This window comes from Phoenix dactylifera, chromosome 17, assembly GCF_009389715.1.
Source record: "Phoenix dactylifera cultivar Barhee BC4 chromosome 17, palm_55x_up_171113_PBpolish2nd_filt_p, whole genome shotgun sequence".
NCBI classification, from domain to species: domain Eukaryota; kingdom Viridiplantae; phylum Streptophyta; class Magnoliopsida; order Arecales; family Arecaceae; genus Phoenix; species Phoenix dactylifera.
Window position 1 is genome coordinate 8962086 of NC_052408.1, and position 8442 is coordinate 8970527.

Below are 8442 nucleotides of genomic sequence, written 5' to 3' on the forward strand. Positions count from 1 at the left end.
CATCCTTCCGTAGGTTTGGTGGAATATAAGAGATGGATGAAAGTAGTTTTCTTCTTAATTTGGTACCTAATGAATGAAAGAAAAAAAGGAATGATATTTATATAACATTTTTATTAAATTATTTTAAGAAAAAATACTAAAATTTTATCAAAAAATTAATTAGAGGTAATTTTGCCAATGTAGAGATTTATTCTCGCATTTTTTATTCATTTTTTTTTTGCATCTTTCTAATACGCAATCTCTTCTGTTTCTGTCAGTTCATCCTTCCAACTCAATTCATCTTCTTCCTGTCCTTAGGGGTTTGTTTGATACTATTTTTTGTACTCGGAAACGCTTGATTCAGTCCCAGGGAAAAGAAAACATCAAAACAGACAGAGAAAAGAAAACGGAAGGGAAAGCGCATAGAGCCCACTCCCAGTTGGAGTCCACCATGCTGTCCTCGCCGAATAGGATATATAATATAATAATCTTTAAATACTCGACCCATCAAGACTATACTCAGAAACGAAAGTACTCGATCCCATCATCTCTAGGGTTTGCCTTCTCTGAAAGGAGATAGGGGGGATGAAGTGGAGAACACCAACTCGATTCTTTGGCCCAGCACTCAATCACGTGGACAGGTACGATCGATCGATCGATCCCATCCCCGCCCTTTTCACTGACAGAAACAAAGATGAAATTTTCGGCAATCTTGCCAAATTTATCTCAGATAATATAAGACTGTCCGGTCTGGGGTTTGGTTTAGATAATTTTCTTGCGTGTCCGTGGTTTAATTTGTTCTTTGTTCATCATTTGAAGTCATCGTTTTTAACTATTAGGAAGTAATTTGATCTTATTAGAACCACCGGTGGATCGGAGATCGGTTGGGAAATTGCTGAAATTGTGGTGAAGGGGGTCTATTTGTAATATATTTTTTTTTGGATGCCTCTTTGCCTATGATTTAGGCTGGTTGGATTGATAAAGCTCCAACCTTTATGACAATTGGATCGATGAGAGAGGTGTTGTGTGGTTGATTTGGTTTCGGAAAGTGGGGGTTGGGCCACATTTAGGGCTGTCAACGAGCCGAGCCGAGCCTGAGCCTGGGAGAGCTCGGCTCGGCTCGTTTCACAGAAGCTCGGGCTCGGGCTCGGTAACGAGCACTATTTTGAGCTCGAGCTCGGACTTGCTTGGCAAAGCAAAGGCTCGGGCTTGAGTTCGTAAAGGTCATTTCAATTACGAGCTTTAGAACGAGCCCGAGCTTGGGCTCGATAACAAGCTATTTTTCGTTATGTTATTAGATTTTTATGAATTATGGTGCTGAAATAAGATTTTTCAGTAGAAGACTAGAGCTCGTTTGGGCTCGTGAGCTGCTCGGGCTCGAGTGTAAACGAGCCTCATATTGGGCTCGGGCTCGGGCTCGTTTGACTATATTTTGTTCTTTGCTGATAAATTAAGCCCATAAATATGTTTACAGGATTTAGTTTCGATGTTTATAAGTTTTGGGAAGATTTTGAAAGTGTGTAGGTGTCCGGCTGCATGCGTTTAAGGCAGCATAAAGTGTTTTTTAGTAAGTTATTATTTTATCTTTTTAAATTGATTGGTACTAAGCAAGCAACTGTAAACCTTAATGGCATCTCATGAAAGATCATGATTCGCCCAAAATCGACAAATTGGAACATGATTTTGTAGTTAAAAGAAAAGGTTGCTGTATATTATCATGCGTGAATGCTCACCTGATATCGTGCAATTTTAAAGTTGATGTCTAATCTACTTTTCTAACTTGTATTGATTTTTTTTGAAATCTTTATCTTTCTTAACCTGAATAAGTCTTAACTGTTTTTAAAAGGTGACAATCCTACCTATACCCTAAGGTTCCAAACAATACAATATACTTTTAGAAGGTATCTGCTATAACTGCTCTTTGTTTTTCTTTTGTAAACAATTTTCAAACTTTGTTTTTCTCTCTTTTATTTATACGATACTATGTAATTGCTGAAATGTCTTAAATCTACCAAAACTAAAGCACTTTGCCCAGCTAAAGCCGAAGCTCAAGCTGAGGTTTTCAGAACCTGTTTGTTATGGTGAATAAGCACCAACCTTATGTTCTTTAGAAAGTTGCTAAGTGCTGAGGTGAAGAATTGTGATATCAATGAGTTGATGGGCACTTCACATGCAAGTGGTTTGGGAACATTGGGATGTTAGAAAATGTAATGTCTTGATAGGTTATTGGAAAAAAAATCCTGATGCAAACATGAGATCTTCGTCTGGAAGTCTAAATGTGGATTTGTTGTTTGTTGTTGTATCACTTAATAAAACTATTTCCACAAGACAAAATATGGCCGATCTATTAGATTAGTAAACTTTCCATGACTCGAGAATACATCAATTCCTAGTCCATCTTGATGGTGTCAGGTCAACATTTTGCATTTATCAAAAGAATTGGAGGATAGATTAAGGATGTCCAAATTTCATTCTCAAGTCACCCAATCTTGAGTCGATTTCATGTTAGGTTGATCTTCTTTTACACTATTTAGATTTATGATTATCAAATTAGCTAGAGCGATATAAAATAAAAAACTAGTTGCTTTCAAAAGACCCCCAAACTGCACCCTTTTTTTTTGAGAAATCAAGTATACTTTTTTATTCATCTTTTCCTTCTTAAATTACAGTTTTTTTTGTTTAAAAATTTGGCTATATTTATATTGTTAGCTGCCGTGAACAGTGGGAAACTCTAAGTATGCTTCTGTTTTCAGCGAATTATGGGCTGACATGTGTCAGACGGCATTGACTACTAGTATAGCAATATACTTTGTGCGTATTCTTTGTGGAAAAGAAATCATCATCACTGTTTGTGTTGATAATGGGGGTTGAGTCCTAAGTTATGGTAGCCAGTCACATGTAGGAGTATTAATTAACGAGCCAAACATGGGTGAGCTAGGCCTAACTCACCAATCTCAGCTCCTTTTGTATTCGAGTCAAGCTCAAGCCAGCTCATTTAAATTCGAACCAAAGTTGAGCTGCTCATGAGCAGCTCATTTAAAAGCTTTGTTGAGAAATTAAGGTCTTTCTAAGCTTTCAATTAGCTGAATTATATCTTAATCTTATAGTTAAATACATTCTATTCTAAATAAATCATATTAATTTATATTAATAAGCACAAAAAACAAGTTTTATGTGGAGAGAAGTAGTGAACTAATATATAAAATGTAAACTGTTTAGTATATTTATATTTCGAGCTTCATTGTGCCAAGATTGAGTGAGAATAAGCCTAGCTCTTGCTTGGCTTGTTTGCTAGTTGAGTGATTTGAACTCAACCTGAATTTCAAGCCTAACATAAGTTGGCTCACAAACAGATCACTAGTTTGATAGCTCTAGTCACATTTGCGCACACTTGGATACCCCAAAAGCAAAAATTATCAACTACTTATTAATTATTCATGATCTTAGGTTAAAAATTTTGAATTTGTGAAAAAGATGCAGTTGAAGAAGCCTAATTTCTTAGCACTTAGTGATTATATTTGCCTAACCTTGGATTGAAAATGGCTTGCACACTTACCCTTGTGTGGACAACCGTACCTATCTACTCCGGCTGTTGGACTCAACACTCCTTAGCACGTGTTGGTTCCTCACCAAGGGAGAGAGGAGAAAGTGTTAGTTGGATCTAAAGGACCAAAATTAACATTCAAATAAATATGTCTCCACCTTTTAAACTTTGATCACCATTTACTGTTCAAAAACATAATGGAGAAGTCAATAACAATTTTGTAACACTTATGTCAAGGAATAAGCTATTTAATAAATATGCACTGCACATATGTGTATATATTTTAAAACTCTTGGGAGACATTTACCCTAATAATGTGAGAACTTGTCCAAATTGGGCCTGTTTTGGATCAAAGACGGCAGGCCCAACTAGCTTCTTTCCAAAGAATTCAAAAAAAAAAAGAAGAAGGATTCGAAGCAGGGGATGCAATCGCGATCCTTTGCCCCCCTCTTCTGTTGAGCCAATAAGCCACAGTAATTGTGGCTGCTGTGGATTGCGCGGGGCCTTTGAATGGCCGTTGGCCGTTAGGGTTATGCACCACCGCAGCTGGGATTCGTGAATGGGAGCAACGACTATCAAGCTTTTCCCTCCCAAAACCCTCTGTAAATCCCTCCTCTTTCCTTTGCTTGATCCACCATCGAGCTTCCTCTCTTCTTCTTCCCTGTCTCTGGTGGCCAATGTGCCACCCCAGCCAACCGCCGCCGCCCAAAATTCCCTTGCTTCTCTTTTTAGATCCCGATTGCGTGCCGCCCCTGTTCTGAGAGCCATCACCTCTTTTCTCGCTGGGATCCGCTGGAAATTGCCACCGCCGGCTGAAGTCCTTCGCCTTCGCCGCTCGCTGGTGAGTTCTTCCTCCCCGTCGATGATTCCTTAGGCCAAGTAGGCTGCCACCAAGGTAACTAGGGGGAGCTGCCACCAAGGTAGCTAGGGGGAGCTGCCCCTCTCCTTCCCTTGCTCTGTTTTTGGCCGAGCACGGCCGTTCCCACCGATTGTCGCGGGCCGTTGTCCACCACCTGCCACTGCCTCCGGCTGCCACCTCGCCGGACTACAACCATGGCAACCACCAATCCACCCACGTCCTTCCCCTGTTTACCAAGAAAAGAAGAAAGGAAGAAGAGGAGAGAGAAAGCGCATCCCTCTCTTGTTCTCTCTTTTCATTCTTTCTCTCATCTCCCTCTTTCTCTCTCTAAATGGATCTATGAATTCTAGTTCGACATCCGTCCACATGTTCTACGGACTTGAGTTAACCCCTCAAAGAGGCCCTAAATTGTCCGGGTGTTCGGGCAGCCTGTCGGACCGACCATCCTGGCTCTGTAGAGTGTTCCTATAACTCACTGATGATGAACCATGTTGAACGACCTTGAGCTTGATCAAGTTTGTGCCTCATGATATATTGCTTAGATCGCTCAGGCCTAACTCACCTGAAAGTGTCGAATGTCATCATCCAGCTAATCGTCTATGTTCCTTATTATTTGATTCCATTCAAATCATTGAATAGAAATTAATTTCACTTTTAATATTTTTAAATAGGTTTAGCAGATCTACCTAGTGACGTTTGATGATTTAAGATGAAAGAGGTAAGTAGATCTTACACTTCTTATTTTTCAAATTTTCATATTTTTTATGCACAAGATTTTCATGTGAAGATACCATATTTTTCTTACAATTTTGGATCAGCATGTGTAATGAATATCATGCTTATTTATAAAAAATAGTTCCATAAATGTTTTAAAGAAAATAGCTTTATTATGAAACATAAATATGATAATGTAATTTAGTATTTTTTTATCTATTTATGTGTATGTTTTAAGAAAGAGATATAAGTTTTCTAAAGGTTCTCAGATAGTTATGTATGACCCCATAAATTAGGAAAGATCGACATCCGAAGCTAGCATCCCTACGAACACAGGCCTTGCTAGCAGGTATAAAGTTGGCATATAAAGCATGAATCTATGTCGATTACGAACACAGGCCCTATCACGGGCATAAAGTAACCGTAGCATGAATATCTATGAGCAATGTTTTAAACTATGATGCGCTAAATGACAGAAGAATGATTTATGAATTTATTTGTATGATTATGGATCCATGTTTGTGAAATATTGATGATTTATGCATGCATGATTGGCTTTATGACTTGTTTTAAAATATGGTACTATAAAATCTTTATTTTTGCAATAAATGCTATTTTCTATAAATGATGCATTGGTATGGAAAAACTTATACTTAATCTAGTAAGGTAGTGTAAGTTTTACTTTTTGAGTTGTGTCACTCACGTATCTATATTTTTCTTTTTTTTAGGCAAGTAGGATCAATAGAAATGAAGGAGGGTCAAGACTTGGAGTACGCACTAGCAAGCTTGGCAATTATGTAACAGAGCTTTAGATCTTTAGTTGGTCATGGATTTGTAGCTTAATAAATTTTTTAAGAGATGTGAGTTATGGGTTGGATATTTATATTTGGATGTAGATGCTGTGAACTGATGTCTTACTTTGTTATGTAATGGATGACGAAGTTGGATTTCTATTTATTATATTTTGTTTGATATAGAAATGGAAGCTAAAAGAAATGTTTGGCTTCGTGTTATTATGGATTGTACCCCTCCTTAGCATGGTCATATTATATCCTGGATTTGAGGTGTGACAAATAAGCCCGAGCCCAAACTTGAGTTGTCATCCCCAGTGCAAGCTCGGTGGAGACCATGCTGCTGGACCAATTGCATTGGTCCTGCCTACTGCACTACAAGGCATGGGAACATCAGGGATCAGGTGAACAGGAAGAAAATTACAAAACAGGTGGGGCATTCTAGGTTGAAAAATTCCTTCTATTAAGCAAAGGTCTATTGCCATTCACCCATGCTTGTGTCCTCATGTATCAACGGCCTTCGGGTGGTTTTTGAAGTCCATATACAGATGAAATTATATGGCTGTTTAAATTTTTTTCAGTTTCAGGATAACCATGACATTGAATGGAATCTTAATATCCTACATATCATGCTATAGTCAGCATAGACTTTTTTGAGGTGCTTCGATATGTGAACTAATGGATATAATATTGATGCTCTAGATATATATTTCTTTACTTGTGCTATCCATCATCAAGATAAATGGCACGGTCTCCTTTTATTATGGGCATTCCATCTGAGAAAGTAATTTCTTGAGAGCTTGCATGGGAGTCGCTTATGGCAATCTCCGGCCCAGAGTATTCTAGATATGATCCTTCCTTCAAATCTGTTGCCAGAGAAATCAGCTGTCACTGATGTCCCTGACATAAAAGATTTGAGGATGCTCGGGGGTGGAGACTCCCAAATAAAGAACACCATCTGAGGGGCTGCCCGAGCAGAGAGAGAACTGCAGGTGTCCCGAGCTATCAAAGGTCCATCTGAAGAAGAGGTAGGGCTAATCTCCGCCACCTGCACTCAAGCATATTCCGCTACAAACCTCGGTGTAAATTTTTTTGTTTAGTTATCGACGTCCCTGAGCACATGCACTCACCTAGTAATTCGAGTGCGGGATGCCTGGTGTTTATTATGTCATGAAACGAAATGGATGCCTGACTGCTGATTGCATCAGGATCTACGTGGTAGTGAGCGCGCATGCATTTAAGCGACATCAACACGAATTGAGCTATAACATATAGCATGTTCATCATTTATATATTTATTTTTTGTTAATATCTACTATGTTCCAGCATCTCTATTGCGAACAACCAAAGCTTATTACTCACTACATCAAACAATTTTCTATGCACATATATATCTATATACATACATACATACATACTTGTGTGTGTATATAGCAACCCACATGGAATCTCAAAACATCTTATCCCACTGCAAAATTTTTAAAGCAAATGGCAATTCTTGAATGAAAGAAAATACCAACCATTTGAGCTTGATCATGGTTAATAATACCTCGTCATCGTTTACTAACAATTGCAACCATTTTGAGTTATGGCTATTTTATCATCGTAAGTCAATAATTAAAACAATTAATGTTTGCCACACGTGAGCTTGCAACATAATATTTCTTCATATATCACTCTACTTTGAGTAAAAGAAATTAAAAAATATTAAATCTCGCACTTTGTTATATTTAAAGTACAAATAATAGAAATAATGTAATTTTAGAAATAGTATTTTAAAAAAAAGATGGTTATGGAGCAGCGAGAGAATCAGTAAGGAACATACCATATAAGAAAATATTATTTTTAATAAATCAATAGAGAAAATAAAACTTAAATTTTAAACAATAATGATGTTTTTGATTGTTTTTAATTGTTCCATCGTTACTCAATGTAGGGATGACTAAAAGAAAAAAAAAAGCGAGAATAAAGCTAATTTATTTGCTAAGACGAAATTGCTAATTTTGCAAATAATTTAAAGATAATTCTGTCAGAGAAGTTGATGAGCAAAATTAATAGGACAATTTATAAAAAATCAAAATTTTCTTTACTATTATAGCATTGATATGCTCTTTCTCCCATTCCTTGTATGCCCCACCAACCCCGTGCTGGCCTCCGCCACGTAGGTAGTTCCACTAAATGGGTCTATCGATGGGTGCATTTTAATTTCTCTTGTAAAAAGCCATGATGGTAATGGACACGATGCTTGGACCCAAGAGAGATTGACCATCGTCTCATGAAGTGGGGACCATACGGTGCACCCAATCTCCGGTGCTGCCATTTTGGGGAGCACGATAGAAAGCACTTTTTTGCTGCCGCACGTGGTATTACCTTCACCATCACGCAAGCCCAGAGATACCCCCACATACACACTCGCCACGTCAACATGCGAGCCCCCCATTCCTCAGTGACTTGGGGTGACCGCGTAAAGGAGGGGACGGGACCCACGTGTCAGTGAAAAGGGTGTGGACGTGGGTGCTTCTCCAATGAGGGTATGTAGTGCCAAGCACACAATC

The 8442-nt window shown here is 38.3% G+C and overlaps 1 long non-coding RNA gene across 1 annotated transcript; it reads left to right on the plus strand.

Moving 5' to 3' along the window:
- Positions 1-505: 505 nt before the first annotated feature.
- On the plus strand, positions 506-6109 carry LOC103706385. The gene is made up of 2 exons (XR_603965.3): positions 506-620; positions 5825-6109. It is a non-coding gene; the product is annotated as an uncharacterized LOC103706385 (long non-coding RNA).
- Positions 6110-8442: the final 2333 nt, after the last annotated feature.